Source organism: Coptis chinensis, chromosome 8 (assembly GCF_015680905.1).
Source record: "Coptis chinensis isolate HL-2020 chromosome 8, ASM1568090v1, whole genome shotgun sequence".
NCBI lineage: Eukaryota > Viridiplantae > Streptophyta > Magnoliopsida > Ranunculales > Ranunculaceae > Coptis > Coptis chinensis.
Window position 1 is genome coordinate 80,075,231 of NC_141463.1, and position 18,503 is coordinate 80,093,733.

At 38.2% G+C, this 18,503-nt stretch overlaps 1 pseudogene across 1 annotated transcript; it reads left to right on the forward strand.

Annotated features, from left to right (window-relative positions):
- The first annotated feature begins 359 nt into the window (after positions 1–359).
- LOC147483384 (cyclin-A2-1-like) lies at positions 360–16,890 on the forward strand (annotated as a pseudogene). The gene is made up of 12 exons (XR_015205515.1): positions 360–425; positions 2,418–2,567; positions 9,265–9,318; positions 9,542–9,634; positions 10,309–10,354; positions 10,420–10,642; positions 11,613–11,688; positions 13,960–14,036; positions 14,137–14,173; positions 14,273–14,422; positions 14,548–14,682; positions 14,832–16,890. The product of XR_015205515.1 is annotated as a cyclin-A2-1-like (transcript).
- Positions 16,891–18,503: the final 1,613 nt, after the last annotated feature.

Here is an 18,503-nt window from a genome sequence, read left to right on the forward strand (position 1 = left end):
GCATAGGCCATGTCCCTGGGGAGATGAGACCCATAGAACAGAGAGGAGGCCACGGCGGCGTTGTCCAAGGCTGAATCGCGAATGTTGAGAGTGCGGTTCCGTACCTTGAAGGTGGGGCAGAAAGTAGGAATGGGCTCAAAGCGGGGGGTCACTTCCTTCCCAGGCCACTGCTCAGCACGAGGGGGAGCAGCGGGTTGGTCCGCAGACTGATGGGCGGGGTCTTCTTCAGATGTAGAAGTCCGCGGACGCTTGGAAGCCGGAGGAGGGGAGGACGGGGCGGCAGCGGGAGGGACGACAACGGAGACATCCTCATCCGAGTCGCTGTCGAAAAGCTTGCGCTTGTGGGCGCCCATGTCGGGATGAGGAGAAGAAGTGGAGAGCGAATGAGGGGAAGAGTATTGGTCCTCCCAAGTGGTCAGGGACTGGTAAGGGTGTGGGTCAGCGGAATGAGCGGGGGAAGCGGAGGATGACCGAGGGGACGGGATTTGGTCGGTGGCGGGGGAAGCTTTTGGTGTGGTTCTTCTTCTTGGGAGGGGGTGAATCCCGAGGCTTTCTCTCTTTGGGCGGTGGGGGGCGGTAAAAAGGGGAACAATATTTTCCTATGAACTTCAACCGGGATCGGAGAGGAGGGAGTGGCGCTGATGTGGGATCAATTCCTAGTACCGCAGATCGGCCTCGGCCCCAGTGTCGTGAATCTTCCCCGAAAGGTGGTGGAAAAGAAATTGTCGTAGGGTCGCGGACTTCGAAGTCCGGGACGCCAACCCGAAAAAGAAAATGGTCAAGTTAAAAGGGGAAGCAAAAAGAAGACCCACGCCAAGGGATTAATAGAGAGGCTTCTTCACCGGGAGAAAGGCCGATGATTAAGGCTCAAGTCGGGAGGAAGATCCGCGGAGAGGAAGTTCCCGTGAGATGTAAAGGGGTAATGGTGCCACAATTTGTCCGAGGAGGTGACACGGGCATAAAATGTTGCTTCCCTAGGTCGAACACGTAAAAGAATGGTATCCCACGCCGACATCCTTGGTGCTCTTTTTTTATGTAAAATGAGCGATCATGTCATGGATCGTTATTTTGGGGACTTCGACCCGGTTATAGTGGTTCGCGAAGCATACATAACCCTCCGTGAAATTGCCGATGCCTTGGCAAGGAGGGATGTTGAAGTGGTTGCATACTTCCGACGCCAAGGCGGGTGAGGGGCGACGGAGGTCGGCTACAATCTGCCCCACCGTGGCAACTAGAAATCCAGGGGTCGTTCACCATGGGGAACTAGATGAGGGTAGTAGGTTGGCGAAGCGGGGACATGCTCCAATATGACGTCCGCTGGTATGCCGTGAAGTCGCCTTTGACACCTTCGAGATTAGGCCTACGGGGGGGGAAAATGAGGAAGGGCAAAAGCGGGCCTGAAGGTGGAAGGAGCCCCGATCCGGTCGGGCGGGGGGGAGGCGACACCACATAACGAGGAGGAGGATGAGGTGTCGGATCCGGAAGCCGACATCGAGGTCGGGGAAAGAAGTTAAACGACAAGACCGGTGGAGAGAGAAGAAGCGAATAGTCTCAAACTCAAGAGAGAAACACGCAATATAGCAAATAATGGATTAAGGAGGAAAGGGGACCAACCCGAAGGAAGGGAGGAGCAACGGGGAACAAAACCCTCCACAAAAGAAAAGGGGGAGAGGCGTGCCAAGGCGGAGGAGCGATTAACAAGGGAAGAGTAGAGAAAAGGGAGAGTAGTTAGGAGGAAAATGAAAGACTGAATGGCAGAAGGAAAGAATCGAGCGGGCTTTTTATAAGAGGAAGGGGCAAAAGAGTAATTGGAAGGGGCTGAAATCGAGGCGACACTAAAAGGGATCAGTCAGGGATTGACGCGTGGATGCACAAGAAACGAGGGGACGCAAGTTATAATGGCGATGGGACTCGTGAGTCCAGCGAGGAAAAAGAATCTGGGGGAACCGCGGAGGGAAATGTGACATCAGGGACTCTCGACTCCCCGATCACCAAATGGTCGCGGACTCGAGAGGGGGCATCTGTAGTGGTAGTATTGGGGGCCCAAAGGATCCAAGAAAGGATGCGCCCGAGTTAACGAAAGGTAGCATGCCGCGGCGCACTGGATCGGGGCTAAGTCACGTGGTCGCAGTATGGAAACCCTACACGCGTAGAGAAGGAGACCGCGAGATGGAGGGACAGGTGGAGGGCCCGGATGAAGAAAGGAAAGGATATAAAGAGAAAGTGAAGGGAAGAGAAAGAAAGAAGGAGCCATCAGAAAAGAGGGAGAATAGTGTCTGAAGAGAGAAAATAGTGAGAAGAGAGAGATTGGAACTGTACAAGTGTCTGTGAACGAGGGGTTAGGGCTTGTAGTAGAAAAGGGGTTGTAACAGTCTTTACATTTTAAATTTTTTGCCTCAGCTCTGTATGCAATGCAGCTAGAAGTTGTCCGTGAACTGTTGGTAGGTATGGAAACTAGTGATCGCTTGGAGGCTCTGATATACTCTTCTATCTATCTTAAGGTTGCGCAATTATTGCTTGCTTCAAGTGTTGTTATTGAATTAGTTTTTACAGGCCTTAAGCTTATGGCAATATGTTTCTTGTGCAGTGGATAAATATAGGGCAAATTCCATGCTTTGAAGATGGGGGTCATCAACGACCAAACAGACACGCTAAGATTTCTAGACTCATATTTCAGCGAACCGGAGAGTATGTCATACAGGGAAGGATACATCTCCCCAGTAACTTTGTTTGACGGAGTACTTTTATGCACATTTTCTTTATTGAAACAGTCAAACCGCGACTTCTATTGCTAAAGAGTTCTTTTTCTTTATTGAACTATATTCAGGAGATACTTGTTATTCGCAAAATTCATCCATGCCTTCCATCATTCAAGTCAGAATTTACTGCGTCTGTTCCCCTTACAAAATAATAGGAAAAGAGAGAGCATGAGAAGAAGAGAAAAAGTAGGATTGTAAAAGGTAATTCTTTTTATTTTCCTTTTTGGCGGGTTTTTCTTTCTTTGTCACATTGAGACTATTATTTTTGTTAAGTCCGTTTTACGGACGTCCGCTTTTAAGAAACCAACCTATATATATATATATATATATATATATATATATATATATATATATATATATATATATATATACCCTAATAGGTGCCTTAAATTACTGGCGTATTTCTATGCCATTCCCAAACAAAAATATGCTTTGTCCTCAAAGTATAGAAATAAGAAGGATACAAAATACCATGAAAACGCGTGAAAATTTTAGAGCACCTGTAAAACAAATTTAGAACATACTAATATAGGTAAAGAAAAACAGACGCAACTCCTATATGAGTTCCACATGTTATGGGGATAACATGAAATAATAAATAGCACTTGGGACATAAACGGACTCTAACAAAAATAATACCATACGTTCACAAATCAAGTATGCGCCTATCATAGTTCCTAAAATTAAATATACCACCGCCAAACAATTTGGGAGAAGGGGGTTCATGAAATAATTCAATAGCACAATTAAATTATGTAACTAACTAATTTTTATGACTTTTAACATTTTGTAAAGAAAAGAGAATAATTTGCATCCTAAAAATTCCTAATTTTTGTAAATGTTTCTATCCCACCTCCAAACAATCGAACACTTTGTCTGCAAAGTGTAAAGAGATAAGGAAAGAATTTACCATAGAAACTTGATAAAAATTGGCAGTACCTATAACAGAAATATTATAAATAAAATATGATAACATGAAACACAATTAAACTGTTACGTACTAACTAACATGGACTCTACTAGAGTAAACATGACAGGCAAAGGGTGACAAAAAGATTTGAAATGAAATACCAAAATACACCACCTCCAAACAAAATTTGAAAACTCTTTTCAAGTTTGAAAATTTTTGTGGCCTATACTCCAGAAAGGTGGTATTGTACAAAAACTTGGGTCTTTTAAAGTTAGATTCCCTAAACTTACTAATATATGTTTATGTTTTTAATTTTTTTTTAAAAATTTTTATATGTTTGATTTTTGGAAAAACAAAATTATGAGAAAGAAATAAAAATGTAACTCACTCCATAGATAAACACTACTCAAACAATGAGAAAAAGTGCAAGAGATTAATGCGTGAGTCACATAAAACTTGGACTAAGGATCCGGCACTTACAACCATGCACTTCAAAAGGAGGGTCTGGTTACCTTAATGGTGTACTCCCATAACATAAGATTGGAATGGAGTATACCAAAAAAAATAAAGTGAGTCTTTTATAGTCAGATATTCGAGAATTTATCTAAAACATCTATTAACATGCAGTTTACCATATATCAACAACCTAAAGAGTTGTGGGTATTTTCATAAATAATTAACATAGAATACACCACCAAACATAATCAAGCACCAAGATATTGTACGACGTAGCTTAGTGGAATGAAAGCAAAGCCTAATAGACCTAGAACCTAATCGAGCGTGTACTCTCTTCTTCTTCTTTGAACGAAAAGGTGTCTAAGTGAATGGTCGTGAGAAAATGGATGGTTGTGGAAGATATGTGGGATATGGATAAGTTTTAGATGGAAAGAATGGAAAAAATGAGAACGTGGGTTTAGCACAAAACTTATTGGTGGCATGGGTTGGTATTATCTCACATTTGAAAATGAAGGTATCAAATGGCTCTTTGGTAGTTCTTGAGAGGGTGAATCGTCACATGCTCTTAGAAACTCATCGAATTCTTCATCTAGGTTGTTCGCATCCACATAATTATGGTATTCATCTCCATCTTTGAGGAATTCTCTATCTCGTCTATTGTGAGATTGACTCCATCTCTCATAAGGTCGGAAGACAGGGTGGAAAATTCTTTCTCTATTTGAGTTATGTTCAAGGAGTCAAAATTGTGATCTTTGTCTTCTTCCATAAGAGGGGTATCTACTAGTGTGGGGACGAGATCGTTGGAAGCACTAATGTGATATACAAAACTAGTTGTCCCTGCTTTTGTCTAAACATGTTAACTTCCATAAAAGGATTTCCAAAAGAAAGAGTCATTGAGCCATCCTGACAATTGATTTGGGCATTGGCGGTTGCCAAAAAAGGACGTCCTAAGATGATGGGAATGGAATCATGGGCAACTTCTATGTCGAGAATAACGAAGTTGGCTGGATAGTAAAAGTCTTGAACTTTAACGAGAATGTTTTCAACTATGCCCTTGAAGTTCTTAATAGAACGATCAGCTAACTGCAAAGTCATTTTTGTTGGTTGAAGTTTTGTTAGACTTAGTTGTTTATATAAATAAAAAGGGAGTAAGTTAACACTTGCCCCCAGGTCTAATAGAGCAGTTGTTATGAAGTAAGCTCCCAAGATGCATTGTACAGTAGGATGACCAAGGTTCTTGTATTTAATAATTTTGTTATGTTAAGATAAAGAGGGATATTGTTCAATTAAGAAGGCTTTGTTCGATATGTTGGTTTTCCTCTTTTTGGTGCACAACTCTTTTAGAAACTTAGCGTGTCCAGGTAGACTTTTTATAGCATATAGAAAATGTAGGTTTATAGTCAGATTTTTAAATACTTCCCTAATCTCATCAAAATTCTCATCCTTTTTAGACACAACTAGTCTCTGGGGATACGGTGGTTTATCTCTATATTTAACATAAGGGTCAAAAGTATTATTAGTCTTTGCTTTATCTTTAGCCGTTTTCCATCTAGGTGTCCATATTGGAACCTCTACAGGTGTAGGATCATCAGTTTCTATGATGATATTTAGTAAGGTTGTACCTTTTGGTTGTGGTTGGACTGGAACTTCTACAGTTGTAGGGTCTTCAGTTTCTATGACAGTATTCGGTATGGTTTCATTTTCAGCTTCCATTTGCAGGCGATCTGTAAGCATAGTTACTTTGTTATCAACTACTCTACCGAGCGAAGGCGGTAGTGATCACATGGAGGTCCCCTTGGTTTATATCACCATTACAGTGAATACTGTTCACTTCGAAGATGGTGTTTGTTGATGTAGGATTAGGCACTGCTTGTCCTAGAAGCACGCCTATTTGGTTATTATTTTGGTTAGGAGACATGTCAATAACTTTTTGGCACAAAGACTGCATCATTTGAAATGTTTGTTGCATAATTTGATTCTGATTTTGCATCAAGGTCACTACTACTTCGTTTATAGATGGTTTGATGGGTTGAGTGGCCATAGGAGGAGTGATTTGACGGGTTGAGTGGCCATAGGAGGAGTGACCGGAACTAAGGCTTGTTGCATGGTCATGTCTTGATGTTGATAGTTCTGGGTCATGGGTACTAAACGTCTATTCTGGTCACCAAAGTTTCATTGTCCTTAATGCGGAATAAACTGGTTAAAGTTTGTAGTGGGTCTAATATTTTGATTATTAAAACCTGGAGGTGTAGCTTGTTGTAGTGGATTATAATTAGTGTTTTACCTCCATTGTGTGTTAGGGTTGTTATTAAAAGCGCAGACATTTTCTGGCTGTGGTGATGGCTGTTCATAGACAATAGGACAATAGAAGTCGGAATGCTCAAGACTAAAATAGACATTATAATGAGTAGAGTTTATGTTTATGACTAGAGTGGGTTGTTATTGAATAGCGATGGCATCTACCTTTTCAGTGAGGGCATCGATAAGAGTTCTAAGCTCGATCGGGATCAGGTTTAACCTCAAACATACTGGCAACCTTAACTGTTAAAGAAGAAGGAGTGGAGTGGGAAGAGTTGTTACCTCCCCAATTGTTGTTTCTCTTAGATTGATCTTCTAAGAATTTTTAAGCCTCCAAGGCTCCTTTACTAAGAAAACTACCCCCATTCATGATATCTAGAACCTCCTTATGATGATGTGAAAGGCCCTTGAAAAATGCGCGGACAAGCGTGTCTTTCGCAAGGTTATGATGCGGGTATTCAATGAGAAGATCAGTGAAACGATTTCAGGCCTCTGAAAAGAATTCATGAGGGTTTTGGTGGAAAAAATGAATTTTTTGAAACATTTTATCTGTCTTCAATGGTGGGTAAAACTGTTCCATGAACAATTGAACAAGTTTAACCCATGAGTCCACGGAGTTTGGCATTTGGGCAGTTAACCAAGACGCTGCCTTGTCGGTTAGGGTGAATGGAAACACCCTAAGTTTAACTTAATCCGGACTTACGCTAAGATGATGGAATGTAGTGAGAACTTGTTCTATCCTATGCATGTGTTGATAAGGTTTTTCGAGGTCTAAACCATGGAAAACTGGTAACAAGATAAATATATTCATGGGAATTCGAAAATCCCCCACTGGGTCTGCAGGAATAATGCACGACTTAGGTCCATCGATCAGGGATTTCTAAAAATCAGAGAGAGGAGTCTCTGGTTCTTTAGCCATTGTTGTAGGTGTGGTGTATGATATTCTAGATAGGCGTGTGTGTTGACGTTTACGATATATAACGTTAGATGGTTTTTTCTTACCAGACCTTAATCTCATGCAAGGCTAAGTCTAATATGAAAGAATAAGAACAACAGTCAAACAACAACCTGATATACTAGGATTAAAACTCCTTTGATAGAAGAAACGAGGAGTGAAAAGAGGAGAACCTGAGTGCCTCCTTGTTACGCTTATGAATAACGTCTTTAATACGAATTTACTTGTCCTGTGGATGCTTGGAATACTGAATAAACAATAAATTCCAACGAAAATATGAATTGTAACTAACCTGTGTAAATCGGGCTTTCTTCAGAGGGGCACGAGCGCGCTCAAATATAAGGTAACTAGGGCGCAAGCGCGCTCTGTTAAATATTTTTTAGAAATAGGCTTTCGCGCGATTTTCTGATGGAATGGGCCTTGAAACTGGAAAGAAAACGCAAAACAAGGTTACAGGAAGGCAGGGCACATGTGCGCTCAAATATAGGTATAATAGGGTGCGTGCGCACTCCAAAAAATTTGAAATTTTTACAGTAGTTTGCTAAGACATCCGGTAAGTAGCCTGTAAAATTTCAGAATAATCAGAGTTGTGAAAGTCCTTCTACTGCCCTGCAAAGTTTGTGAAATAGTTTTCAGACACAATACAAACAACCGAATGGTTACCCAATCAAAACAGAGCCAAAAATCGCCAAAATTTTGCTGGAGACTCCTGACAGATCATGCGTGTTCCTGTAAAACTTTTAGAGCAATTGGAGTTCTACAAACCCTCCTTATTGGTTGTTGTTCCAGAAATTAAGTGTTGCAAAACTACAGAAACACACTTTATCGCAGTATTCTTCACTGTGATTCCGCAATCTTAAGAGAGCGCGGGTGCGCTCTGTGCAAAGCAAAAGGGAGGGAGGCCGGGTGGGCGCGCTCTTTGTTTAAAACAATGAATATCAAACTTGAACAGTAACAAAAATATGAGAAACAAGAATGAAAAATTAAAAGGGTAGGTGGGTAGAGAATGGGGATTGCCCCTTAGATTCAACCAATTAAATTCTCGTCCTTAATAAGTTTAAGATGGCAGCGGCGTCATTTGATATATAATTAATTTATATTACCAAAACAGTAAATTGAATGTGAAGAAACAGTAGAATTAATGATGAGAAGAAGATATAGAGCGAGTAATAAATCTACCTAATGATTAGTTTCATGCAAGTTACGAATTATTCATTAAAAATAGATCGTTTTTAGGTTTTCACACAATGATCCAACCTAAAGCTTCAAATTTTATCATCCCTAGTAACAACCTACATCTCTATAATCATTATTACTAGTATGTAGAATTATTACAACCAAGTCTCTCCACTTAATTATAACAATCCCTAGTTTAATTTATTATATGTTTATTTTGTAAGTCATACAATAAACTAAACTCATTGAAACACATACACAATTAAAAAATTCAACTAAGCAATCTATTCCTCATTAGGCTTCATAATCACTCCCTCTAATGGGGGAGATTAGCTTAATATCATTGGATTAATATAAATAAGAGCAATTTAATTGTATAATAATAATAACTTGAACGTATTTTAATGGAGGTTTTATGGAGGCTACAATTATAAACCCTAATTACTTAAACTATACTAAACTAAAGAAATGGGAGAGAGAGATAGAGAGAACCCTAATTTACAACTAAACTAAAGAGGGGAGTAGCCAAATTTTGTTTAGCCTTAACCCGCTTTATATAGGAGAGAGTTAGGTTTATAATTTCATACATGGGCTTTGGAGGGATATACAGGAAATATTCAAATTAATTTCATGAAATTACTGCACTGCTTGCGAATTGTCTAGTTCATAATTATGAGTTTATGACGTCTAAGACTGGAGACGACTGACAGCTTAGATCTGGTTACAAAAGATGCAGTGTCTGGTTTGGAAAAAGGCACATAAAGGTGATCAATGCGCTGAGTTCATAAAGTGTGTACATAAAATCTTGATTTCCAGCATCACAGCCATAGTTAGGTCCAAATATGTTGTTTAAGATGTTTCTGTAGTTGCAAGAAGTTTTGCTGGTTTTGCAATCTATGTCATGAGGAGATTAGGAGTGTATTTTACTGCCGTTGCGTTGTCTATGATTATCAGCAATCGATTTAGTATTGTCTGTTCTTTTTTCAGCTCACTCGAAGACCTAGTTCCAGTTTCGTGGAAACACTACAGCAAGATATCTCTGAAAGCATGCGAAGGATTCTAATTGATTGGCTTGTGGAGGTTAGTCTGCTTTTTCTTATGTTTATTTTGTTTTTAACAATGAGTAGAATAGAGACAAATATTCTGGGGGTTTGTACTATCTTGTTAAATGGTCGAGAGCTTTCTATGCATAAAGTTACTGCTATCAGTTGCGGTTTGGGCATTCGAGAGATTCAAGGCCCAAATTTTTGTAGTGCTCAAATTGTTTTTTATTTTTTAATATTTCAACTAGTTACTCACTTACTCCTATACTTTGTGAAGCTCACTGTTGTGTAGAATTTCATTTTGCAATCTCTTTTGCAGTAGGCAACGCCTAAAATCCAGTTGCTCTTCTTCGTTTAAGAAGAATGGGGGGTTAAGCTCTACTATGTGTGGCTCATTAAATTATTACGTAGGGTCTTTCACATGTAGTGAACTTTTCTGCTTAACAATTTACTGTATGGGGATGTCACTTAACGAAAGGTTTTTTTTTCTCTATCGTAGAGCTCAAACCTGTCTAATATCTAATTTCGAATGATGCATACTTTTCTCTTTCTTCAGCAGTTTTTGTATGAATTTAGTATTTAGGTTTGTTATTTTTGGCAGAACGTTTGATATTCTCTTTGTTAGTCATGAAGGCGGAAAATTACATTTCAAGTTTTACAATGGTAGTTGGTGCTTGAAGAGTCTTTATTTTTTTTTTTTCTTCATTTCAGGTTTATGAGGAATATAAGTTGATTTGCAGATACACTCTATCTCTCCGTTTATCCGATTGACCGTTTTTTCTTTCTCAAAGTTACATTGAAAGGCAACTACTTGGTTGCTAGGCATTACTTGCATCTTTGTGTTGCATGGGTGCGGACGGAGTCCACGGTTTGGACACGGGCAATGCACGATTTGGACACGGCGAGATCGAGAATTAGGGTCCTGTTTTGCTTGTGTCCGGTGTCGGTGTCCATGTCCATTACCCGATGTCCGCAGGACATGGGTACGAGATACAGAGGAAATTAGGGCGTACCCATGCAACAGAGCTTGCATGCTAATTGCCTCGTAAGTTTTCTTGTTTTCATTTCTCTATCATAATTATAATTTTGAAAGTGACTGGCGCTCAAACTCATCAAGTCAGCTGTAGGTGCATCAGTATGTGTAGTTGTGTTTGTGTACAATTTTTGTTTCAATATCTCAGTATTGTGATATAGATAAATGAAATTGAAACTTTTCAAAGCAGTGGTATTTAGGTAGAAAAGGTTAAACATCTAGTTTCTAGAATCACTCTAAATAGTTATGGACATGCATCAAGATTTTTACTGATACAAAGTTTGTAAGATTTTAGATACTATGGAACATTGTCCCTCCATCTCTAGGAAAATTCTGTCAGACCCCATGTTGTATGCCTTGTTTCAGACACATATGTACAAATGTACTACTTCAGTGAGATTTGTTTCTTTGTTGATCAGACACTTTGGGCACGAACATGTCACAAACGTATCTGTGCCATTGCTAATGTAGGTATGATGTGATTAAGAAAAAGTATTAAATTTGGAGCACCAACTCAAAACCTATTGGCAATGAGTGGAGTGGCCCCAGGAGCTTATATATTACGAAGTAAGGCTTCAAATGCTCTGCATAGGAACCATACATCGCAACAAAAGTCCTATTAATATAAATTTGTTTTGGGGAGATAAGAATAACACCTATTCTCATGGAAATTAGAATGTAATCCTAAATGGCATTATTATATACAATTGACTTTCTTTTATCTTCGATCTTATGCACATAGATTAATCCACATGCTTATTTTTTTGTTAAAAGGTACTTCTCTCTCTCTCTCTCTCTCTCTTACTATGATTAAACCTAAATGTTTCCATAGTTGATCTTAGATGTATCCTGTCTTGTGTTATTTGCACCTTTTTAGGGCACATAAAATTTAATAGTGAACTTATTTGAATTGGATTATTTGTACTATTGAACTATTTGACTTATTGTATTATATGTGTTTTCTTGTTTGTGTGCCATAAAGAAAGTATGAAGAAGTTTGTGCACCCCACGTGGAAGAGTTTTGCTTCATCACAGACAACACTTACACAACAGCCGAGGTATCTCGTCATTAATTGAACTTCATAAATTTGAGTTAAATATGCCTAAAATACTTCATAGTTCAGACACTCCTATCTATGTTGATACTGTTGAGATTATTAATTTCAACATATACTTGTCTCCACGTTAGTGTAGAAATTAGTTGTTTCTGTGCATTTACTTGTCTTTCTTGTTTGCATAATTAATTTTGGCTATTAAGGAGTACTCATCACTGGGAATTCAGTTTCACATGTGTCACAATGGACTGGTTGAGTTGTGAGATTGAAACTAGGATAATATTGTTTCCCGCATGGATTGATGGCTTTAAGACTAAAACATCTTTATGTATTTTGACGGCTTGATGGGACGTAAATATGTAATGTATCAATTGATGATGGAGCTGTTAGGTGATAGTTGCTCTTATCCTGAGGCGTTGGAGTTTGAAATCATTATGTGAAGCCAAACCCCGCCATATCTGAGTTCAGGGCTATCTCTTGCACAAGGCAAGTTAGGCCACATTTCCATTCTTATTCCTTAGAGTTATTGATGCATGAGCATGGAATAAATAATTAATTAGTAGTTTCTATTTTATTTGGTTTCCTAATTCAATTAGGAATAAGACTTAGGATAGTTTCCTATTTGGTTTCCAATTAGGTTTAGTAGTTGTTTTCTTATATAAATGCATCTAGGCCTTCATTGTTAGGAGGTTATTATTGATTATTAATTCTTTGTGAATTGTTCTTCATGTTTGAAGGTTTAAACCCTAGATTTAGGTGTTTGATTTATTAAATCTTATTGATGTTCATCCATTGTTGAAACTTCCGCCAACAAGATACATCAGTTATCCCTTTGACTTTTCCATTAAAGTCTTTTTGAACTGTCAAAAATGCCTCTTTTGTCTATCTTCGTCGGTCATATGTGTGTTGCTTTTATAATACCTCAAAAACCAAAGCAACAGAATATCACAACTCTAGCCCAAACCTAGTCTAGGCATGGAAATTGTATGCTTAAATGCCAAATTCGATCAAAATTGAGGCTGAGCCCCCTTAAGTTTTGTTAAATTGCCAATTTCTCTATAAGCTCGAATTTATGTGAAGGGTCAATTCTATTAATATATTAGAGTAGGCTCGGGGATACTCATATATGTCAACACCCCCTTAGCGAGACATTTGGAAATACATGAAGTAGAAGGATGGACATTTTCACCGGCGTGAGAGTGGAAATGCATAGGTAGAAGGACTTGACATCTTCACCGCGGGGAGTTGAATCCAGACCTCTCGTAAAACCGGAGGCTCGATACCATTTTAAATTGCCAATTTCTCCATAAGCTCGAACTTATGTGAAGGGTCAATTCTATTAATATATTAGAGTAGGCTCGGGGACAGTCATATATGTCAACAAGTTTCAAGCCCTCACACCTGGATGAACATGAATTCAGGAGGATGGCAACTGAAAGACAGTGAAAAATTTGGAGGGATAGGATTCATTCAACATATCCAAGACATTTTCTGGATTCTTACTGTTCATCCACTAATCTGTAGCTGTGTACTTTTTGTCGGACCGTTAACTTTGCATTTTTATTTTAACCACATTGTCCTGAATCTAAATTGGCAGAGGATTATTGGTTTTGAGTCCCGAAATGTCTCCAACATGTGTTTATTGAAGTACATTTGCAATTTGGTCTAGGAATATGCTGTTTGTGTAGAATTAGGGTGGTACGAGTGTGTTATGCTAGAAAACGATTTAAGGAATGATCAGGTTATTCTCGAATTTTACTAAAATGAAATCATTAAGTTCCACTCTTGATATTCTACTCCGTTAGTGATGCCTATTCTCAACAATATGACCATCTTCATCAGCAATACGTATACTACAAATATCAACCTTCACCATCAGCATTATCCCACCATTATCCATCAATATTGATTTTCAAAACCTTATGTTACCATTGTGTCTGCAATCTAAAGTTTGGGAGGATTTATACAATACAGTAATACACCAATAGTCTAGAATAGTCTACATACTTAAAATGCATACTATGAACTTCAACTTTTTGAAATCCGGATAAAGATGCATTCAAGAAGTCGACTGTAAGGTTTACTTGACTTAACTTATACACATTTTCATGCAGTTTTTACACAAATTCAAGGAAACTGCTTTCACTGATGCTGTGTTATTTCGTTTATGCATAGTACTTGATGCAGTGATTTGCAGTCTTTGTTCTTGGGGCTATAATACGTTTTCTCATATTTGTTTAATGGAGGTAACACTCTCAGTAATCAAATTTTCAGGTACTGAAAATGGAAAGTCGAGTGTTGAATTTTTTGGGGTTTCATTTATCAGTGCCAACAGTTAGAACCTTTCTCAGGTGAGGATAGTAATTTCAAGATCGTCTGTTAACTGGTTTTGGGTATTGTGTTGTCACTTTGTCTATCATTAACACTTCTTCCTCTAATCTTTCCCCATAGGAGATATCTCTGAGCAGCAAATGTGTCTACGCCCAAGGTATCTAATTAGACTTCAGTATATCTGCCATCAAGAGCGAACTAGTCTCTCTCTCCCTCGGGATAGTATGTTTTGACACTCACTTGATCTGTTGTGCAGGCCCCAGTTCTTTAGCTAAAGTTTCTGGCATGTTATTTAGCAGAACTTACTTTACTTGATTATGGGTTCTTGAGGTTCCTTCCTTCTTTGATAGCTGCGTCTGCTGTATTCCTTGCCACATGGACACTAGATCAATCAGGTCACCCATGGGTCTGCTTTCTTTCCCTTCTCACTCTTTCTTGTTTTTTTTTGTCCATCTGTTGTTTCATTCCATTTTGTTTTGTTGTTTAGCCTTTATATCCACCAGAACAGCACTCATTTGATACTTAATGCAGAATCCAACTCTTGAGTACTATACTTGTTACAAGGCATCAAATTTAAAAGCTGGAGTTTTTGCACTCCATAATCTGCAGATGAACACTAATGGTTGTGTACTGAATGCTGTACGTGACAAGTACAGGCAGGATAAGGTACAATATATGAGATATCTTATTATAGGTCTTTAGTTTACTAATATTTGAAAGTGAAAGTGAAACTCGATTATGCATTTTTTTTTTTTCCAACTACTTCTTTCATGGGATAGCATATATTAATCTTCTTATGGTTTCCAATGTGGCAGTTTAAAAGTGTGGCAGATTTGTCATCCCCAAAGCCAGTAGAAACCCTTTTTGATATCAACAATACCAATTTTTCTTGGAAGACTCTTATCTGATTGTTATTCAAGGGAAGTTTCTTGAGGGTGGTACTTGTTTATAAGGATGGCTCTGACGACTGGCCTTTCTTTTCTTTCTCAGTTGTTCATGTCTTTTGCCCTGTTTTGTTTTTGTTTGCTATTGTTGTAGTGTCTGTATTGGGTTCCGGCTCTCCCCAGCCGGTCTTATAAATATGAGTTTTGAGTGAAAGGAGGAATGCTTAAATAGCTAACTTTTATTTAAGCTTTCATTTCCCATGTAAAGTGCCGTTGAACAGCAGCAGAGTTCAATTTGCTGGCTTGTAAGTTGTAACAGGGAATGTAACTATGTGAAGAGCATTTTTTTCGTGCCAGATACTTACATTAATTATGTATACAGTTAAACTGTTCATGTGGTACATATTATTTTTTATGTGGCAGTGAACTGCTCTCCTCTCTCACACACAACAACACAAGTGAATAATTTTGGTTTTTCGTCGTTTTGGTGTTACTGACTATATGAGGACTATTGACATGAGTCATGAGCCAGGCGGATCCAGGATTTTAAATCAAGGGGGGCTGCTAGTACAAATGTTAACTAATTTTTTTTTTTTTTTGTGGTGAAATATTGTATTATTCAATTGCCAGGAAAAGTTGGGGGGGGGGGGGGAGGGGTTGCAGCCACCCTCTCCAAGCCACCACCGCCCCCTAGATCCGCCCTGGTCACGAGTTAGGTGTGGCTGTGTGCACAAGTGGATTTAGGGAGTGATGCACAGGGTATTGGCATGGTTCAAAATTGGGTTTAATTTTTGGGCTTTGGTCCAAATTAGGAGCAGTGTAAGCAGTTGGGTGGGCTTTCCGTGGAAAGGAACGGGAGCGAAAGAGATTTGGCCTAATACAAGTTTTGACTTTTGACTCTTATTAACACAAAAAAAAAGATTACTTGCCCGTTCTCCATTTATACGAACTCTAAAAAAACTCCACCATGAAAAACAAGAAATCAGAAGCTAATTTTTTTGGTGGAGATGCTCTTCCTACAATATATATATCTTTAAAAAAAAATCAACACATTTGAAGATGTCTAGATGTATCAAAATTTGTTTACAGTGTTATAAAATTATCAAACGGTCTAGATTTTTCAAATTTCAAAACAATTTTTGTCAAAATTAAATATTTTCGTTTGGGTTGATTTTTTGTAGAAAGATTTTCTATTATGAGAAAACTATCTTTACCAAAAAACAGCTTTCAATTCATCTTATAAATCCACTTTTGGTAATAGAATTCATATAATGGGCTCGAAAAAATTAAATACAAGTATTGACTTCTATTCATTTCAACTCATATGCCAAGCTTTCCAAGCTCTGAAGAAAAGTGTAATTATGGACGATGCACCAATTTAGTTTTAGTTTAGCGTAAACAAAAATTCACTTAAATATTATTGTCACTTGGCAGCTTCTTCTCCCGTATTGTGTATGTATTAAAATAATAGATAAATTAGCCTAAACATACATTCTTTTCACGAAATAGATTGTGCACCAAAAGGAATAGCCGTTGGATCTGCTCTTAGTGAAAAATAAAAACTACTTATAATTGGTATTTAAATTTCTTATTGATTATATGGTAATTGAATCAGCAATAGTGCCACACACAAATACTATTCGTCCAGATATGAGAGGTCTAACGACAAAATGAGAGAGGTCAAAGATAGACTTTTGTGAGAATTGTTCTGCTCTTAGTAAAAAAATAATGATAACAAAGAAGAAATCTTAACATGGATATATGTAGACAAAGAATAATTTTTAATATAACAACGAAGAGTTGTTATTATATTATTATTATTAAGTAGACAGTGATTTATACAACAACGCGTCTTCTTTCGCATACATGTCCAACGGTTCAAATGTTCAAGACTTATTTGTTGATAATTTTAAGAAGCAAGATACAACATGAAGTCATATACTTACAGTTATTTGTGTCCAAGCAATAACACGGTACTTATTAGTAGACATATTATACAAATCTAGGAGGAACCCATGGAGGTATTTCCAGTGCAAATCTCAGAGCATGAATTAGCGCATTCTTCCACAGCCTCTTTACCTACATCCCAACAAATTCCGACATTGTTAGCTTGCATCTTGAATGTTGAAAACAAACTAAAAAGAAATGTTTAAAAGATATTACCTGCAGGGTTTTCTAGAGTGCTGACACTAGTGCACTTGGCAGTTTCACAGCCCAATTTGCAATAATAGTGATGGATATCTGAAGTATCGTGAAAAAGGCACTGCTTTAAACACCTTGAAGCACACAATTCAGGCGGAAGTCTGCAAATACTATTGCACCTAACAAAGCAGGTCGGCAGGTCTGGGCACACTGCATAAGTTTGAGTGGCAACCATTCCCATAACTAGCATAAACATCACTACAACTTTTCCATCCATCTTCGGCCTTGACTTTTGCAATAAACACTTGACTTGGAAATTTGATGGTGTTAACAGACGCCTGATGCCTGAATTTATACTAGTAAAAGAATCTAGGGTATGCATACCATGAGGATACAACACTAATTGTACATGTAAAACACGTTCTTGTTTGTTATTAGAGAGACCTCCCTAAATGTTTTAATGTTTTCGTCATGGACTGGTTAGTTTGGATATCAACGTCTTCACATGTTTTCGTCATGGACTGGTTAGTTTGGATATCAACATCTTCACATGTTTTTCATATTGTAAAACTTCTTGTGATCCTTATCCTTATAAATTCTCCACTGAGTTTTTTTTTTTAAATTATAAACATTAAATTACTATTTTATCTCTCAAAAAGAACAAAAAAAAAAAACGGTAAATTATCAAATTGCCCCTAGGACGCACACCAAAGCATTGTTACTTAACCCCACGTTTTTCTATAGATTAAAGATAATAAAGGGTATGACGTGGCATCGCTTCTTATGTTTTCAGATTGGGCCCCCATTAAACAGTTGGGCTTGGGCCTCGTGACTCAATAGAAACACTAGTTGGTTCAAAGTTGAAACAAAAACATTAAAAAATGGACAACACTGAAGCACTAATAGAAACCCTAGGTAAAAAAGGATGGTGCTTCAAAGACAATCAAGAAATCATATTTTTAATCCAAATCCACGTGGCAACAGTAGGCAACTCACATTCCCTTGAATCACAGTTTCTTCTCAACTTGGATTTAAAATCCATTGGTGGAAAATCATTACCAAATGATATTGAAAAAGTTACATATCTTCATGGGCCAAAAGTTTTACAGGTACATTTTTTTTTTTAATGGGTATTTAGTAATGGGTATTGATTTGTTTTATTGAATATATATAGGTGGTGTCTTGGTTATATAAATAGACGCACCTCATTAAAGTGTTCTTAGAAACAAATTTTTGCATCCTAGGAAACCGAGGCATCCATTATATAAGGCGTATACAATAAACATTTCCATTTCGACTGAACGAAATTTGGCACAAATGCACATCAGCACGCAAGCTCACAACTAAAATCACGCTACAAGGAGCTCTTCAGTTTGAGTTTCTTCATGGACCCGGGTAATATGGGCCAATCCAACTTGACGAATGGGCCTGGCTTTCTTTACTCCTTTGGAAAATTAGGGT